This window comes from Marmota monax, unplaced genomic scaffold (genome assembly GCF_021218885.2).
Source record: "Marmota monax isolate L192 unplaced genomic scaffold, Marmota_monax_Labrador192_F-V1.1 WCK01_AAM20220418_F8-fsc00137, whole genome shotgun sequence".
Lineage (NCBI taxonomy): Eukaryota > Metazoa > Chordata > Mammalia > Rodentia > Sciuridae > Marmota > Marmota monax.
In genome coordinates, this window is record NW_026692854.1 from 780,001 (window position 1) to 797,941 (window position 17,941).

Sequence of the window (17,941 nt, forward strand, 5' to 3'; positions counted from 1 at the left end):
AGAATGAAAGACAAAAAGAGGTGGTTCTATTTGGAGTGTATAAAAGATTGAATGAATCCTTAAACAGTATCAATTAAAATAAATGTAAACATTGAAAATTAAGATCTTTTTATGGTTTCAAAATAGAAAGTCTTTTCATAATTTCAGTTGAAATTTCAATCTTCTGAAATTCAGAGAAAGTTTAAATTTTAATGAGGGAATAGCAAAAATTTCAATCACTTATTTAAGTAGAAAATGTAATTTTCTGAATCTAAATGAAATGATTTATATATAAAATGTTAAAATAAATCAACCCCTACAAAACTCCCAAGACAGAAATATTCAAGTTCAGTTCAACTTTGGCTAATCATTTGACCTTCAGGCAGTCCTAGGTCCTCCTGACCACCCACATCTCCATCATTAGGCTGGGCAATAAGAACGGGCCGTGTGAGAAAGAGGTGCTGCTATCTTGTAGTTTTTGCAGTAGAGAGGTCATGACTTGGTTATTAGGAAACACGACTTAGGTCATGCATGACTACCATTTTTTTTTTTTATATTAAGGAAATCAGAATAGGATAGATGGAGCAGAAAGGATTCTTAGGGAAATAAGATTACTTGATTTGATACTATGCTGGTAGACACAAGTCATTATTTATACATGTGTCTAAATCTGTACAAGGTATAACACCAAGAGTGAACTTGGGGGTGACATGTGTTTCCATCTATCCATGCAGGTTCCTCAGTAGTAACCTGTGTGTGGTTCTGGTGAAGGATATTAATAAGGGGGGAGGTTGCACATGTCTGAGAGCCTGCTTATATGGGAAATCTCTGTACTTTGCTCTCAATTTTTTTGCTCTTTAAAAATGAAGTCTAAGAAAAAAGAAAAGAAAATAGAGCCTGAGATAAATGAGAAATAAGAAAAGTCTATTCAAAACATTTGACGTCCTAAAGAGGAGACAAATGAACTCTTCATTGAATTTGAATAATGAAAACTCTTCTAACACGTTAATTGGCTTTCTCTGCTTGCTTCCTTTTAGGTCTACATGGTGTTCTTGAAAATTTCCAAAGATTCCCTTTCTCACACTATGAATGGTGCTGTTCCCAGACTGGAGTCCTCTCTCTCCACCTCTCCAGGATCCCTAATTGTTCATGAGCTTGCCCAACTATTTCATACTCCTGAGACTTTCCTTCCTCCTGCGAGCACCTTCAATGTTCTCTACATTGATTCAGTTTAAACTTGTGTAGGAGCAAAATCTATGCCTTATACTTTAAAAATGCCATACCCCTTGCAGAGTTTGGTTATAGTTCTGGGCATATTGAGCACACAGTAGGTATAAATTGAACACATTCTGTTTGAAAAAAATCTTCCTTTGACTTGATCAGAAAACAAGAAAAATTTGACAAGTCTTTTACTTTTTTGTAATGCTTTCAAAACATGTCTGGCATCTAGGTTTCTTATGTTTTAAAATGTTTCTGCTTTGTTTATTCTTGTGTTAATGAAGAGTGGTCTCAGAGTGCACATCAGATCTAATTTTACATACAGCAGGGACCTTTCCGTCCAACTGAAATCCATCTGGAAGTAGAAAGGTGGTAGAAACACCAAACTCAAAAATAAACTCTCATAGAGATTTTGTTGATAGCACATGCACTGGATAACAGCCTCCAATGCTCAGGATGCCAAGCAAGGAGAACTCTGGCAATGAATCCCTTTCTATTTGCCTGTTTTTCTTGACTCAACAAAGAAAATAACATGTCAATGGAATGCAATGTAGTGGCCAAAGGAAAACCCCAAACCCAGAATGTCCCGAGTGTTAAATGACCTTTTAGCTGGCTTCTCCTTTTTCTCTGCTTCTGTTTGTGATTCAGGAAAGACAGCTCTTTCTGTTGTCTCTGCTAAACCTGCACTCTCAACAGATGCTATCTCTTGGAAAACAAAACCAAACAGAACAGCATAAGCCCACAGATAACTCTCCCAGCTCAGAGCAGACGAGGCATGCTCTGAAATCAGGGAGAACAATTATTCTCTCTTTGTATTTCTGCATGTCCAATGATAAGATTTGACTGTCTATGTCTCTTAAGTTTTCTTGTTTTTAGAGTTACCTAGACCATGTTCCTTTCGTTTTGCACATCTTCATCATATAATCTGGAGGTTTCTGATAAATACTGCGTAAATCATCACATTGGCTACACAATAAAAAATACTGCTGCGTGGATTATTGAAAATGAAAGTCTATCATTATTTGTGATTCTCTTGGCAGAAGTAGTAGTTAGGCAGATAGGCTTGGTTGGTTCTGTTACTGATTTCAGCCTTCCTCTTTTCCTTTCTTCTCCCCTATTCCTCCTTCCCTTTTCTCAGTCTGCTATCCATTCTAAAGTGTAATGACCCTCCAGTGTCTCGTATTTGGCCAGTCAATACAGGAAGCAGTGTCTGGCTCAGTCTTGCTGCTTTCCTTAATATCTACTTATCCAGCTACATTTTCCCTATGGACACATCATCAGAATTTTTAAAACAGTTTGCTTCCCATTCTAGTTACACTCAGCGTGATTCTCTTTAATGTCTGGCTTATTGTGTCACTTAGATTTTCCATGTATTTTAATATGTATTTTTCTCCAGTCCTCCTTGAATTAATTTTCACTGCTCTCCAGTCTTTGTGGAAGATTCTTTTTCAAAAATGGCATGAGATGAAACAAAAAGCAATCTGGAAAATAGTTTGACATTTTTAAAGTCTGTTTTGATTTTGAAAGAAAATTTATATACTCCCCCCACCCGGCTCTTTCATTCCCCTGTCCAACTATTTGAGGAAAATCAGGAAGAGGAAACTAGATAGTGGATAGTATACACTACAGTATGTAAGGAGGAATAGTAAGTAGTCTCTCTAAAAGCCACTGGCATTTCCTACCATAAGAGACCCTGATAAAGAATAATATACCATGGCATTGAATTAGTAAAGGTAGCTGGAATATTAAACATCACTGGTTTTGAAACTAGCTTTGAAACTCAAATGTGAAAAGAGTAGCTTATCACTACCACTGAGAAAATAAAGACCTTCCAAGGCATGTTCAACTGGGAGCCAGGGAAACAGCCAGAGTGGTTGAACTTGCAGAGAGGAGAAAAAATGAGACATGAAAGAGGGAGCCAACACTGTCCACGTTGTTTCTCAAGGCCTTCTAGAAAGAATCTAGCAGAAGCTGGATGACTGAACTTCCCGAATGTTGCAAGCAGAATGCTTCAGCTGGATGAGGGTGTGGAGCAGATGATAACCATATTGTGTCCACTATACAGTGTGACGAATCTGCCTTGCATACCTAACCAAGGTGCAGGACATCATTAGGGCTGATGATGGAAATCTGGCATTGAGCTTTTCTTGTGGCTTTGACCTCGTTTCACCTGGCCGCACCCCTGCTTCCTGTTTGCTGTGTGTTGGGAGGTTGTGGTCCCTGCGGTTGTTAGGGAAGTCTGCAAGACTGCACAGGAAGAGTGGGGTCTCAGGGAGCTTGGAGGAGCACCCAGGCTGGGCTCAGCAACCAGGCCTATGCTGTTCTTCCACTAGTATCACAAGAGTTATCTTCTTGTTTATTTTAGAGAAGTTGGGAGTGTGCAAGGTAAAGTGTTATAGGATGTGCTATAAAAGCCACAGATCCTTGGGGAGGTCCTGAGCATAGGGTTAGTTGAATACAAAACATCAGTTGGGACCTTGCATCTTATCCAGGGGCATAGCTGTGGTGGCAGTTTTAACTGCATTTTTTAATGCTGATAGAGATGGTCTATTCCTATACTGACTTTGGTGTATCAAGCTAACAGGAAAACAAGAAAAGGCAAGGGTGGGCCTGGGAAAGAGAGACATGGTATGAGAAATACATGGATGTGTTGAGAGGAGAGAAATCTTTGTAGGATGGGGATTCAAAACATGGAAATAGGAAAAGATATTCTTTGTGTGTGAACAGAGCAAAGAACTCAGACTAGAAAATGAAATTGACTCATAGAAATAGAAGTCCCTATTGACTAAATAAGAGGAGAAGCAATGGAAATAATTCTGTCTCATGGAAAATAGAGCCTGTACCTCTTCTGGCTGTGTTGTACCTTATCTGGCCTATCTCCAACCTCCAAGTTCTAGATGGGGGCACTTCTGAAATCCCTTGTTTCAATCTAGGAGCTAGATGGATGATTTAGTCACTATGATAGATACCCAAAGTAGACTGATCTTAAAAATCAGTTAAAGATAGCTTTGTGCCTAAAATTTCATATTGGTAGAAATTGGAAAGCTTAGAAAGTCCATGAAAAAGAATAGGGTTTTTTTGTTTGTTTGTTTCATTTGAGAAGAAATTTGATTTGAAACACAACTACTTAGTTAGTAAAAACTTGCTGTGACAATGATCTTGTACCTGTGAATGATATACTCAGACTGAGCTAAAGTCTAGCATAAGTCTGTTTCCTGAGGAGGGGAAAGGTGCTCTTTTATGGAAAATATGGGCCATATTTTCAAAGTTTAACTGACATATTAATAACACAAAAATTGTACCTATTAATGGGAGAACGTGTGATATTTTGGTACATATATACACGTGTAATATTTAAATTAGGTTAAGCAAATCTACTTCTCAAACCTTTGTCCTTTCCTCAGGGCAAAAACTTTCAAAATCTTTTATTATAGGTTTTGTAAAACACAGTACACTAGTGCTATCTGTAGTCACCCTATTGTGCAAAGGCACCCCAGAACTTCTTGCTTCAATCTAACTGTAACTTATGGGTCATAACTTTAAAAACCATGTTCTCCATTCATTGGTTATCTGGGGCTCATATTCAAACATAATGTTTCTCTGGCTCACCTTGCAAGCCCATGAGATTTTTTTTTTTTTTTTTTTTTCAGAAATTGCCACTTCTCACAACACAGCCTTGGCCCTGCTATGACCTGGACACTGCTCCTCTTGGTGAGATGAGAAGAAGGGCTGGAGACTTCTAAGCCATAGTTCCTGCCATCCTGAACCTCACCTGCAGCTCTTGATGAGGACACTGTTGAACCCTGGGTAAGTCCTGTGGTCAGACTGGGGGGCAACTCCCTCAATCTGTTGACTAAAGCAACCCTGACACATGTAATGGGTAGTGTTTGGGGGAGGAGAGTGGCATTGAATCTCCTTCCTGCAAGGTCCTGTCTTAGGGTGGTTTCCCAGAAAAACTGAACCTGAGTCCAGGGTTTAAGTGCAAGTGATTTCTTTTGAGTTGCAACCCCACGAAGCACCATGAGACAATGGGGAGGGGAGATGGAGGGGAATGCGGATAAACAATGTGTATGTAGTGTGGTAAGGAGTGGGCTGCTGCGGTGAGGACTTGGAGTTCCATCCTGGGAGGGACCTTCTGAAAGACTGTGGAACACATCTCGGAGTCCTCCTACAGCGGTGTATTTATTCACAGACTCTACCCCTCATTAACTGAGGGCTCTAACTGGGGCCATTAGTCTCCCACTGCCAGAGGCTGCCTGCACAGGCAGAGAGAGGCAGAAAGAGATTTAAACACAAATGGTCCATGGTTACCCCCTGGATGCATGGAGAGGATGTGGTGCGGCACCAACAGGGTTTGCCCGGCCCCCAACCCAGGGGCTCTGAATCCACCCACGTCTCTAACCCAGCCCACACTCCTAAGCTGACTCACAGAAGGGGAACAGAAGTGGGCTCCTACTTCTGCCTTCTACACTCATTCCCTCTGCGGAAGGCTCAGGAAGAGGACATCTTGCTTCTTTCTATTCCTCACTAAGGCTGCCCCAAGAGAAGGGAAGGAACAGTAGGATAGAGGCTCAGCTTGGTATCTCTACAGGAGGCTGGTCCACAGGGTAAGGCCTTGTGTTTGGTTGCAAGGCCCTTTCCCTGTCTGCCTCAATCACTGGTATGAGGACCAGGTTTTTTTTTTTAACTTCTCTTTTCCATTAAGGTCAGCACAGACGTAGGGCTGCGGTTGCAGTGACAGAAGTCAAAGCCATTTTTCTCTTCCTTTTGCCACTCCACCAGCATCTCACTGTGTGAAGCTGGCCCATGATTGTCCACACAGCAGCTGGTCAAGGTCCTCAGCCTTCAGAGTGGACCTCAAAGTCTTGGTTCAGAGAGCAAAAGGAGGCCCCAGGAGTCTTCAGACTTTAAATTTAGTTCTCCCACATTTTTCTTAAGAGATTTCACGCTGGCTCCCCTCCCAACCCAATAATAAGGGCAGGACCAATCCCAATTTAGATGTTGACTCTTTGTTCATTTTTAAAGAAGTAGTCCTCTTCTTACTCTCTAAAAGAGAAACAGGATATGGGCCTCAAACCCTACTCTGAATCCCTAAGAACATAAGTGAACTGAATTCAAATTACAGTGCTGACACTTGTTAGTGTGCAAACTTTGTCCAATTAAATAACCTTGTAAAAACCTCAATTTTCTCTTTAAAATAGAAAAAACAATGCCTGTCTCATCGTCTTTCAATTAAGATTAACTGAAGTAGTACAACTGAAATGAATACTACAGTAGTACAATTAACTGAAGTAGTACAACTGAATGTGCATAGCATACTGTATTGCACATAGTAGCTGCTCAGTAAAAGGTAGTTGCTGACAGTTAAATGTCTGGAAGTAACTTCAGCTATTAATCTCAATTACTGTCCTCCCTAAACCTGAAAATCGTACAAGGTATTTATTACTTATTATGTAGCAGTTAATACTTGAAGGAATATTTCTTGCACATTAACAACAAATAATTGACATGACACAAACAAAGTTATCATTCTTCTCCCTAATATGTCTTTAGAGAATCCACCTCCAAAAGTCTTAGTCTGTGAGGTTTGAATGGGGTTGATTCCAACCCTCCAGAGTTTGGTCCAAGACCAACAGTTGGTTTGATAGACTTTGGCAAAAGGCATGTGACACATGCCAGGTGTTATGGGCTGAACTGTGTCCCTTCCGATTCATATGTTGACATCTTAAGTACCAGTACTGTACAATATAATTGGAGATGAGATACTTAAAGAGGTAATTAAGTCAAAGTGAGGTCATTAGGGTGTATCCTAATTCAATTTGAGGTCTTTATAGAAGGGAAAGTTTGAGAGAGCCGATGTTTATAGAAGGGGAAAGGTTGAGAGAGAAGGAAGACAAGGTACACAGGGAAAAGATGACCATCCACAAACTAAGGAGAGAGCTCTGGAGCCGATCCTTCCTTCAGAGGGAACCCACCCTGTACTCTGAGCATGGCAGCCCTGGTAAACCAATACACTGGACAATTAAAACCATTCTGTGGAACTGAAAGGTTGAGGCATTGTCCTTTCACTGGGATCACCAGTTAAAACGCGTGCAGTAAGTGCCCGCCTCCCTCCCTCTGTCATACCTTCTCTTTGATCCTTATCTGCTCATGAGTTTTATCCCCTTCTCATTAGTGAGTAGCAGATGTCTCAATATAACGGTTTTGCTCCTGTAAGCAATTTTTCATTCACTCTTTACTTCATTACCTTAAAAGGAGTTATCATTTTAAAGAAGAAGCCACGATTTAGTGTATGTGGTAAACACCTAGCTCCACCTCTCTGTCATACCTGTCTTTGATCCTTATCTGATCATGGAATTTATCCCATTCCTGAAGCTTCTCCTCTCCTGACCTGCTTAGCCTTCTGCATCCCCTCTCCAGAGGTGGGAAACTTTCAGAGATAACCTTTGTGTATTTTTTCTTCTGTTCAATTTGTTCTGTTCCTTCTTCAAGAACCATTGTGCATATGCTAAATTTGTCTTGTTTACCTTCACTATCCATTACCTTTTCTTTTTTTAACATACTGTTATTTTTCATTGTATTTCAATTTTCTCAGACTTATTTGTATTTTCCATTGTGCTTACTCTTTTCTTCTCCTGTCTTCTAATATAGCTTTCATCTCGGAAATGTTTTTGTTTTTCTCTTCTCTTTTCTGAGCTTTGCCCAATTTAATACAATATTCTTCTGTAGTCCAATAAGCTTTTTTTTTTCCCCCTGAGAGGGGGGTCAGAAGTCCATTGAGGATTGAGGAGTTTTTTTGCCCTTAAATAAATTTTCCTTTCTTTACTTTGAGGCCAAAGAAAGCTATTGGCTTCTTATCTCTTCATCTGTTTGCTTTCCCATAGTGATTCCTCCTTTTTGGAAGGGGACTGACCATTTATTGGCAAATAATTGAGAGAGAGAGAGAGAGAGAGAGAGAGAGAGAGAGAGAGAGAGAGAGAGAGAGAGAGAGAGAGAGAGAGAGAGAAAAGAAGGGATGCTAGAAGTGGTGGCCATCCCTTGTTCACTGGTGGCTTCTTATCTTGAGAACCTTCTGTCCCCCACAGATTTCTTCTTCTTTTGCTAGAGGTATAATTCATTTTGCTCTTCAGAATTCGGAAGACAGCATAACTAAGAGCAAGCTATGTGGACCACAGATTTGCTGATCTCTGCCCATCAGGTTTTTTTCCTCCAATTCTTCTACTCTTTCCCTTAGGTAAGAGGCTGGGTCATCTCACAAGAAAAACAAGGTGTCATGCTTTCTCCTGCAGCTCCCCTTGCTCTGTTCAGATGAGTTCAGGATATTCCATGCTTCTCACATGGTCTGTCCTATACTAAGAACTTAAGATTGCAGTTCCAAGGTTCTGGCCACACCTCCAACTTTTTACAGGAGATGTCTTCATCTTGCCTGGATCTGAGGAGCTGTCCTCCAAGATACATTACCGGGGACTCAGTCCAGATTTGCATAGCACCTGCCAGGCTGGCCTCAAGGTGTGGGGTTTGTAGTTGTGGAAATTTCCATCTTTCCCTGAAGTGGGAGATTTTCTGCTGAAGTTTTAGATTTTTTTTTTAAAAAAAGTGTGGGTTTTTAGGATGGTAAGCTAAGCAAGAATGCTGTTATACTTGATTTAGTGACAGCACCTTATCAGGAACATTGTAGATGCACAGTAATTATGCATTAATTATGGATGTGAAGGTCTGGGGTGGAACTTTAAAGGAGGCTGAGAGGGAAAGGAAAGGTGGGGGATTCAGCAGGGGCACTGAGGCTGTCAAGGCTGTGACTTCCATAGGGTACCAGCTCTTGCATTTTCTAAACCTTGAAGCTGAAATCTTTAGGGGCATCCATTAAAAAGAGAGGGAGACGTCTCTTAGCTTTTGATCTCCAACAGAGAACCTGGGCTCTGGAGGGCCTTTACCAGTCTAGGGCTGGAGATCCAACTATAGATAATCACAGGGGTTACTCTCACATTTTTCTTGCCCTGCTATTTCTGGACATAGTTTAGCTGTGGTGATTCACTAAGCAAATAAGTCATTTTCTAGTTTGTTTACAGCTCAAGCCACACTGGTGCTTGTCTGGGTCTCTCACAATCTTTGCCTCAGAACAGCTGGTCTCTTTTCTTAATAGTAATATATATTTTTTTATTTAGCTAATAGGTTACAAAGAATTTTGTTTATATATATATATATATATATATATATATATATATATATATATATATATATATTTTAATCAAAAGATGGATGCAACGAATTAATGTCATCTCAAATGACATGAATATTCAGGAATAAGGTCTGATAATAGTTGATAATTCTGAAAGTTGATAATTTTGCTTTATTTGGTCCCATGTTGGAGTTTAAAATGGTTGTAATGTAATGGCATTACAAGTTTGATTGTGGCGATCCCTTTCCTGAGCCTTGTAAGAAAGTTAAATGGGAATAAGTTTTGCATGGTTTGGAGTCAGAATGTGAACTTTTAGGCAATTTCTTGAAGTTAGCCCATCCAAGTTTTCTAATGAAAAACTACTATTTATAGAAAAAATGGGAAGGAAGAACCATTGTAAATAATTTCTTCTCATATATTTAGTGATCCTGAATCTAATCCTTCTGTAACAACTCATTTAACATACTGAATATGAAAATTCTTTTAGTTATAAAGCATATGATAATGATGTTCAGATGGTCTCAGAGAATTCTGTTACACCAATAAATAAATTTTCCTTTAGGTTTGGGTATTCTGGAGAAAGCTGTTCTTAAGTCTTCATCTAGACTCACAAAAATTTAAGGGACAGACAGCACTTTATCATGTGGCTTTGCTATATTTTTCATGGTGTGTATTTATAAAAACTGTTTTAGTTTCACTGTGTACTATTCCTTTCATCGTGTACTATACCTTTCTAACTTAGTTAGAAATACCCATAGTACCACCATCTTTGAGATTTACTACTCGTTTCTCCTTTCTGATATTACTGGAGTTGTTTTCTGTACTTTTATCAACGTGAATAAAAAATTTAAACACGTGTCCTCATGGGGAACCATTTTTTTGTATTTACGAGTGGTTCTTTCTCCCTTTCCTAGTTTTTTTCCCCTCTGAATTCCCATATTTTACCTCTGTCTACCTTCTTTCTGAATCGATGATACTTCTTTTTGGAGAAATCATATATAATTGATTGCTTTGCAACCAACTGAATAAACCCTATTGCTATCTAAATAGATATTACAATAGGCCAACATTTTTATATATTCCAGACATACCCTGAAACTGAGCATAGAAGTAAAAAATGTTGGCAAAAATTAAAAAATTTATACCAGGAAATTTCTTTCCTTTTTTTTTTGCCTGTTCTAATCATGTTGTTTTTATTTTCTGTTGTCACGGTGTTGTCCAACTTTCTGTGGCTATGACAAAATGCCAGATAAGATCTACATGGTGTTGTCCAACTTTCTGTGGCTATGACAAAATGCCTGATAAGATCTACTTTAAGGAGGAAAGATTTGGTTTGGCTTATGGTTTCAGAGGGTTCAGACCATGGTTGGCCATTTCCATTGCTTTGGGCCTGATGTGAGGCACAGCATCATGATGGAAGGGTATTTCAGAGGGAAACTTCTCAGCTCTTGGCAGTTGGGAAGTAGGGGTGGGGAAGAGAGAGAGAGAGGTTTCAGGGACAAGGTATGCCCTTCAAGAGCACATTCCCAGTGATCTATTTCCTCTAACTAGGTCCCACTTGCTGTAGTTTCTACACCTTCCAATCTTATGTTGGGTTATGGAACCCACCAATGGATTAATTCACTCATTAATTCACTGAGCCTCATTATCCAATCACTTTCCTGAAGCCCTGTTCTGAACACTGCTGCTCCGGCGGAGATCACGCTTTCAACAATGAAACTTTGGAGGATATTCCCGATTTCAACTAGAATAGTCACTTTGCCTTTTTCTCTTTATTTTCTCTACACATTGCTTTGATCATATGTTTTTTTTTCTTTTTAATGCTTTCTCTGTCTTTTAATTTCTTCTCAAATAGCACGAATGTTTAGCTCAGCCTAGGAGTTCCTCTCCTGTGAGCTTCTCTCATCAAACTCAATCTTTATTCCTCCTGAGAAGGATTATAAAAGGAGCAATTTATAATTCATTGTCTTGTCATGAATTAACATGACAAAGAAAGATGTTAATGTAAAGTTATGTTAAAAACATTAAAAAAAAAACTTCATCATTTTTGCTCCTGTGGGATTTTCTCTATTAGAGTGGCTTTAGCAAATAGGGACATTCATTAAGAAGAACAACAACAACAACAAAAACATCTATCTAAGTACTTTTACAAAAATGAAGAGCCAACACAGCATTTTTTTTTTTTTTTTTTTGCTGGGGAACACAATAGCTCAGAACTTTGGGGAATGACTCCTGCTTTGTGTAGGATGTGCTCCTTTGGTTTTCAGTGCTGCCCCTCCTGTTCTGGTGAGTGCCCACAGGCCCATGAGTACACAGAGCACAGAGCATACACGCCGATTAGAATCTGGTTTATTTTAACTTCCTGATTGTTTTTGTTAATCAAGGTGCTCAGTTAAAATGAGTGAGGCTAATGTCACATCCCTTTTATTGTCCTCTTCCCCAGTCTTTTTTTTTTTTTTCCAGTGTAATAGGAAATTCTTCTTCTTCCCAAACAGTAATAGTTGCAACTGGAAGTTGCAAACCAAGTTAGTAAGTTCTTCTTGTGGCTCTGGGTAAAAGACAACTGTCTGCTACACTGGCTTGTACAACCACAAGAAAATTGTTGTTTATCACCCTATGTTTTTTTTTTTAAATAAACTCTGCTGTTCTCTCTCTAGCTTATTTTGAATTTTCTCTTGAAAACTTTGCTGAAGGACAGAATAGCAGACCACTTATGGGTTGGGATTCAGGAGTGAGATCTGGCTTAAAACCTGACTCTACGGTTTACTGTAGAGGCATCACATATTTTTATCTTTCTAAGTCTGTTTTCTCATGTATTAACTAGTCATCTGTGAAGGCAAAATGAAACAATACATGGGAAAAAACAAGCTTTGGTAAAGTGTGATTCTTGCTCTCTTGATAATAGTCATCTGTATTTGCAAGCTAATTTATTATCTTTAACATATTTAATCTTTTTAAGCCTATTTCTTATTTTAATTTTTTTTTGCAGGGGATACTAGTGATTGAACTCAGGGGCATTTGAACACCGAGCCACATCCCCAGCCCTATTTTGTATTTTATTCTGTATAGGGTCTTACTGAGTTGCTTAGTGCCTTGCTTTTGCTGAGGCTGGCTTTGAACTTGCGATCCTCCTGCCTCAGCCTCCTGAGCCACTGGGATTACAGGCGCTCAGCTTAATTTATTTTTATTATCATTAGATTTCTACCTCTGGAGGACTCTCACCAGCGATTGCCATTATTTAAATTCAGCAATCACAATTTTTTTTTTAATGTTGTAAATGGAACAACATAGGATTGGGCTCTTCCTGTGTTAGCAAAAACTACTAGAAGCACCCATCTATTCCCTTAATGTGCTAAATGTCTGCCCCAGCTAAATATGAAGGTGTGGAATTCAGTAAGGGAGGAAGACTTTTTGGGGAGAGGAGCACATTTCTAGAATTCCAAGAAGCATTCTTGGTTCTTCCTCATCACATAAAATGGACCACGAATCCCATCTCTAACACCCATTAGATATCCTACCATTTAACTTTCTGGAATATAGATCTCCTTATTGAAGGGTAATTTTCCCAGAGAAGTGCTTTAATAACATTAGTTTATTGCTTAAAATCTCTCCTTTGCTCACCAAATTAATGTCCAAACTAAATGCATGTTATTCACAGTGCTCCAGAGGGGTAAACAGGATCTATATCTGTATCTACTGTATCTATGTTTATATACAGGGAGAGACATATGAGAGGGATTGATTAGAGAAATTGGCTCACACCATTATGGAGGCTAAGAAGTCCCATAATAGATCATCTGAAAGGCTTGTGTAGTGTGGCTCAGTCCAAGTCCAAAAGCCTCAGAACCAGGGACGGTGATGATGTACCTTTCAGTTTAAGGCTGATGGCACAAGAAGCAGAGGAGCAACTGGTGCAAGCCCTGGAGTACAAAAGCTGGAGAACCTGGGGTTCTGATGTCTAAGGGCCAGGGAAGAATGATGTCTGGGTCCCAGGAGAACCAGAGCAAGAATTTGCCCCTTCTCCACCCTTTTGTTCCCTAGGGGCTCCCAGATGGATGGTGCTGCTCACATGGAGACACACCCACAAATAACGCTGGACTGCTCTAGGGATTCAAGTTGACACAGGAAATTAACCATCCCGAGTGCTCAGCCTGCTTTCCCAGCCTCATCCACCATGCTGCTGCTGCATGTTACCTCATACTCTGGCAGAGTGGTGTTCTTGTTCCCCAAGGGGCTCCCATGCTCTTCTGTCTCTGCCTGGCCCAAACGCCCTCCTCCATCTCTGCCATGTGCCTACAGTGAACAGCACTGCTTCCCACCCAACTGCCACACACAGAGGGCTGTTTCCCTTTCACGTTCCTTCAGAGTCCCTCATTTATCACCCAGGCCTACTCATTTTTGCAGGTCAAAATTTTTTAAAACACTCTGAGTTCTCTTGGAATTTTCCTCTTTTGGTGTGGCTTTTTCAGATCTTGCCTAAATTACTGCACTTGTGATGGTTAACTTTGTGTCAGCTTGGCTGCACATGATGCTCGTTAAACATCATTTCTGGGTGTGTCTGTCATGATGTTTCCAAAAGAAATTAACATTTGAATTGATAGACTAGGTAAAGCAGAGGCCCTCTCCAGTACAGGTGGGCATCATCTAACCCACTGAGGTCTGAATAGAACAAAAAAGCAGAAGGGTGAATTCTCTCTCTCTACCTGATGACCTAAACTGAGAAATTGAAATTTCCCATCCTTGGACTTCAATTTCTCAGCTGGAAGATAGAAGATCATGAGGCTCATCAGTCTCTATAACCACATGAACCAATTAATTATGATAAATCTCATGTCTGTCTTTATCTTATCTATCTATCTATCTATCTATCTATCTATCTATCTATCTATCTATCTTCTACTGGTCCTTGGTTCTATTTCTTGGAGAACACTGACTAATATAACTCCTAATGCTTTGGGCTTCATTTTCTCCCTTTCTTTAAAAACAAAAAACTTTATTTACTTATTTATTTTTATGTGGTGCTGAGGATTGAACCCAGGGCCTTGCACGTGCGAGGTGAGCGTTCTACTGCTGAGCCACAACCCCAACCCCCATTGGCTCCCTTTCAATCTGTCCTCCATCCTCCCATTACGGTGATCTTTCTGAAATGCAGTTACAATCTCATCATTTTCTTACATACAATCCTTCAATGCTTTTCCATTAGTTTATGGCCAACAACCCAAATCCTTTCACAGCCCTCTTTGTATTATAGTTTACGTGCTCTTATTTTGTCTTTTCTCTTTGAATAAAGGCTACTAAAGAGCAGGGAGTATGTGTTTCTTAGTTTTGTATTTCTCAAAACATGCATCAGAGTGGCTTGCATACTAAAATGTTCACTAAATGCCTATGATGAGATTCTATGAAATGGAACCAATATCATGTACTTTGTCTGTCTCAAGGTGAATATGATGACCAAGTAATACATAGAAAAGTGTTGACAAGGTTAGAAGGGTCCATCCTTAGCAATGCTATTTTATTTGAAAGCCTGGGTGATTTATATGTTCATAAATACATCTGAAAATATAATTTTCTTAACAAACAATTCAATAAAAACTCGTGTTCACATGGTTAATGTTGGAGAAATGATAAATTATTGCAAGCCTCAAAAACTGTGATATGACTTCATAGTCCAAGAAAGATGGAGGTAGGATGTAGACTATAGAACTTCTAGCAACAAATAGGACAGCATTGCTTGATGAGTCTTAAGACTCTCTACAGAGAGCCAACGAGCATTTAATGAGCATCCCAGAGGGGTGTAATGTTCCATACCGTTACTCAAGAACCTTTTTTTTTCTTGGCCAAAATTACTTGGTTAAATCTACAAAGCCAAGTGGCCTGTTGCCAGAGTTCAAATAGTCTTTCTCTCTTCTCAATTCCTCTCTCCCTCTCATTGTTGCAAGGCAGGGAAAAGAGGAAATGAGACGGGACTGCGTGCTCATCCTGGCCTGATTCAAGCACTATTGCGCTATAAAAATGGAACTCTCCACTGCTCCTCTTAAAGAGATGAAAACTTTCTGCTTAGAATTCAGTGACTCATTCCACTTGGACACAACCACATTCTTTCTAGGGCGGAAACCCTGAATCCAAGTGTAGCTGGCCAAGTTGGGGAAAGAACTTCAAGCCAGTTCTGGGAAAGAACTTTAAGTCTTCCCACTGCTTATGAGAAGAAGTTTTGCTCTTTTGCAGAGAGTTAGAAGCAAAAATATGTTTTGCAAATAATGACCTTGAACTTGGCTAAAGAAAGTTTACTTTGATTGCCATTAAAAAGTATTTTTTAAGTTTAAGCTTTTAAGTACCCATATTCTTTTATATTAAAATTTTGCCCAAGGATCAAAGGAAGTAAAAGTACAGAGCAGAATGAAAATAGAGGTAGATTACCAGACTCTTATACAAAGAAAAAGTACTTTTTTTTGGCAAACTCTATTGTAGCTAAAGCTAGCATTTTCAATGCTATATGTAATTGGGGATAGCTGTCATACTTGAGTGCTTATTATTATATGTCAGGAACTAAGCTAAGTACTTAACCTGCAAAATTTCATTCATTTCTTTCATAGGTCCCATATGATGGATGGACTATAACTGCTACACTGGATCTACATTTTCATAAGAGACAAAAGGGCACTTATTTACCACTATTTAGGGACTGTGACAAAGGAGGAAAGGTACAGCTCTTAGGGGAATCCTGTATGTATTAGAAGCCCAGGAGAGAAGGGATATTGAAAGAATGTTAAGACAGATACCCAACTCCCTGGGCATCTCTTTGTAGCTTTTATAAATACAAAATGTGTTTTGATTTAAGGTTTTTTTTTGTTTTTTTTTTTTTTTTTGATCTGCATGCTTCTAAGGTCTTTAAAGTCTTTTAGAATCACTTAGCACTTATACTCTCACCCAGGTTAAAGGGAACTCGGGAAGAAAGTCATTAGCCTAATTTTCTAAACTAAAACCTTGTGAAGTGGCCTAGAGGGTCCTAAGAGCCTGCCATGGTTTAAGGCCCCAGGAGGCTGCAACTTAGTAGCTAACCAAGGCATTCTTTTGTGTCTACCTTGCCCAAATCCCTTAAGAACATCTATACATCTGGGCGATTTTCAGGACAAATCCTTTCCAAGTGAAAAATAAACAAGGATTTAAAAATCTTTCCTTCTGTTCCAGACAGAATTCCAGCTGTCTGCTTCTTGCTTCCCTCCAAGGGAAAGAAGACCAGCTTTTGCGTCCGTTTACAGTCTGCAGAGTTTAATCTTTGTGGTATCTTACAGGATGTGTTCCTGGTGCTGTATTTCCTATTTTGCAAGCTCTTCCATCTTCTGCGTGATCTCGGTGTCCTCAGAGCTTCTTCATCTGCACTGCAACTCTGTTAGCACCAGTATTTGTGAGTTTTCCTATTATTGTTGCTTAATAATTTGGGGGCTCATTTTCAGTCCTACCCATTTCCTGCTGATCCACTCCACTACCGCCATTACCTTTATAGAACATATCACAAGAGTCATCTGCCTTAAACCTGTTTGAAACTGGTGTTTTAAGGCCTACAGGATAACATACCAACTCCTTGCTGTTGGGTTTTAAAGTAGAGCTTAATTATTCACACTTCTTCCTTTCTTGATTCAGAATTGAATATGAATTAGACATATAAGTCAGATGGGAATGAAAATTCAGTACACCGTTCAGTGCTGACAAGGCTGAATTTGGGGCTTGGGGCAGAGGCAGGCTAACTATACTACTGCAATCCACAACTTCAGAAAGAGTTGCTGGGGAACTGTACCCCATTTCCTTTTGGTGCCGGTTTGGTGTTCTGGGAATTGCTTGAGAATGGAATAATCAATCACAACACTGTCAGCTAGATTTGGGTTGTCTCTAGAAATAACACATATTTAAATCTCAAAGGGAGGCAAACCCATTCGATTCTGGAAATCCAGTGGGCTAGTCATTCAGGCCAGTGATCACCCCATAATGTGGTCCTGGAGTTCTACTTGGATTTAGATTTCCTTTCTCTTGCTAATGACTCTACGAGCTTGCCTCTTGGCTTCTGCACATGAAATAGTGGGCTGGGATGAGGAAGTGAGTTGTATGTATCCTTAGGGATACCTCTTTAAAACAGGGAATTTATTGATTTTTAAGATGGGAAGGAGGTAGCCAAAAGTTTTTACTAAGGACCTAGGATATTAAGTTTTCCTCAATGCTCCTGCTTTTTCTGCATCCTGATGTTAAGTCTTTTCAAAACAAAAAATTCAAGCTGGGCACGGTGGTGCATGCCTAGAATCCCAGCAGCTTGGGAGGCTGAGGCAGGATTGTAAGTTCAAAGCCAGCCTCAACAAAAGCAAGGTTCTAAGCAACTCAGTGAGACCCTGTCTCTAAATAAAATGCAAAATAGGGCTGGGGATGAGGCTCAGTGGTTGAATGCCCCTGAGTTCAATTGCCAGTACCAAAAAAAAAAAAAAAAAGAAAAAAGAAAAGAAAAAAAAGTTCAGACTTAAATCTACCTAAGAACTGCTGGACAAAGAACTAATCTCTGTGGTGAGCCCATGTGGGCCC

At 39.6% G+C, this 17,941-nt stretch overlaps 1 long non-coding RNA gene across 1 annotated transcript in view; it reads left to right on the forward strand.

The window, feature by feature from the left end:
- The window catches only part of LOC131424375 (uncharacterized), a 25,047-nt gene extending 7,983 nt beyond the window's left edge, over positions 1-17,064 (forward strand). Inside the window, exons 2-3 of the long non-coding RNA XR_009227251.1 lie at positions 4,848-5,004; positions 16,669-17,064. This is a non-coding gene — a long non-coding RNA (uncharacterized LOC131424375). The remainder of the gene's footprint in view (positions 1-4,847; positions 5,005-16,668) is intronic.
- Positions 17,065-17,941: the final 877 nt, after the last annotated feature.